Source organism: Bison bison, unplaced genomic scaffold (genome assembly GCF_000754665.1).
Source record: "Bison bison bison isolate TAMUID 2011002044 unplaced genomic scaffold, Bison_UMD1.0 scf7180017610362, whole genome shotgun sequence".
NCBI classification, from domain to species: Eukaryota; Metazoa; Chordata; class Mammalia; order Artiodactyla; family Bovidae; genus Bison; species Bison bison.
The window spans coordinates 1-1,805 of NW_011439607.1; the positions used below are offsets into that span (position 1 = coordinate 1).

The window sequence follows — 1,805 nt, forward strand, 5'->3', positions numbered from 1 at the left end:
GCCCCGGGTGGGTGGGTCAGACCACCCTCCTTCATCTTGCTTAATAAAGCTGCTCTCTGACCCTCGGCGTCTATTCTGTTCTTTTGAGACGCCATTTCCCCTGCACTTGCACCCACGCTTATTCTAGATCAACACGCCAAGGTCACAGAAAGTTGGGATCAGAATGTTTGGAAGGTGCCTAGTCCAGTGGTTCATTTTGCAGACAGGGAATCTGAGATATGACTTCTCTCACGGTCAAAAAGTTCCTGCACTACCAAGTCTATCACTTGCCTTCTCTTCGTTTGCATAGCTCAAGCCCCACCTTCTCCTGGGGGATTTGCACTCTGGCCCCGTCCATCTCAAGACTGGCCACACTCCCTCAGGTCTCTAGCCTCGCTCTTCCCTGGGACCTGGCTCTCTGCTTTGGCTGATACCCCTGGGCCTTTTCCCAGACAGCTCAGGGCCTAATCTTAAATTCCAATCTCAGTTTCTCAGACTCCATTCTTCTAATTTGGATCCGGCCCACTAGATTCCTTGGCCAGGCCCCCGTGCTCTCCCATAAATCTCACCTCCTGGCTCTTGGTAGAAAGCAAGAGGATAGTTAAGAACTACAATTCCCGGCAGACTCTGCGAAGGAGTTCTCGCGAGTTGCGAGAAGACACGTGCGCGGAAGGAGTGAGCAGTAGCGGGCGACAGATCTAGCGAAAGGGGACTAGTGGTAAAGGGAGCTGATGGAGGGGTGCCGAAAGGATTAGCGGGCAGAGGACGGTAGACCGAGAGCGGCTCGGAGGTCTCGACTGACTCTCCGCCCTAACGCTCTTGTGTTGGTACCACAATCTCTGGCTGCGCGAGGCTAGGATTTATTAGTCAGTTGTGGGGTTCAGAGGGTCAACAATCAGTTCTCCGAATCCAGAGATTCAGTACTTGTCGTCAGTATCGGTGCTCAGGGCTTGGTAGGTTCGGTGTTTGGGACGCTAAAGGAATCTGTCTTTTGATTCGGGGTTCATCACCTAGAGGTTAGTTTTAGGATTCAGGTTCAGCCTATATAGGTTTATTTTAAATTGAATTTGGGATGCATTATATACGCATCAGTGTTAGTTCAGTACTTGGGAGGCATTCTTAGGATTGTAGTTAGATATTTGGGACTCAGGGTATGAGGTTCAATATTCAGGGTTCACTGTTGGGGTACAGGGCTTAAGATCTAGTCAGGATGCAACAATTGGGAATTGATGGGTTTGGAGTTTAGGTTTCTTGAGGTTTGAGATCTGAGAAGGGTGTATCTTGCTGAGTTTCTGAGTTTGCTGAATCTGAGGCCAGAGAGAAGACTGTTAGGGGCCAAATTGTGGGGTGTGAATTTCAGAATTTGGGTGGATTCATTGTGGGGTTTGAAGGCCAGCTGGAGTCTGGGCTGGGATTTGAGTTGTGTGAAATATATGAGGTGTTGTGTCCCGGGCAGGTGCATATTGAACTTTGGATTTACATCCTTGGAGAGGGCTAAGTGTTACTATTTGGGGTTTGGGGCCTAGTTAGGATATGAATCAGGTTCCTGGGTTGAGGTGTGAGATCTGAGCCTAACTTCTCTGTTGGGATTTGAGGTTTAGGTAGCAATCGCCATCATGCTCAAAGCTGTGATCCTGATTGGAGGCCCTCAAAAGGGTGAGGAGCCAGGGGAATGAGGGGAGGAGGTTGGGCTGAAGTGGTTGACTGGGTGGGTGCAGAAGGAGGCAGGAAGCTGAAATGTGCTTCTTTCTCCTCTCCCAGGGACTCGCTTCAGGCCTTTGTCATTTGAGGTGCCCAAACCCCTGTTTCCTGTGGCGGGGGGGCCC

At 50.4% G+C, this 1,805-nt stretch overlaps 1 long non-coding RNA gene across 1 annotated transcript; it reads left to right on the plus strand.

Moving 5' to 3' along the window:
- Positions 1 to 647: 647 nt before the first annotated feature.
- LOC105003677 lies at positions 648 to 1,804 on the plus strand. The gene is made up of 3 exons (XR_827142.1): positions 648 to 932; positions 1,575 to 1,635; positions 1,741 to 1,804. It is a non-coding gene; the product is annotated as an uncharacterized LOC105003677 (long non-coding RNA).
- The last annotated feature ends 1 nt before the right edge of the window (position 1,805 follows it).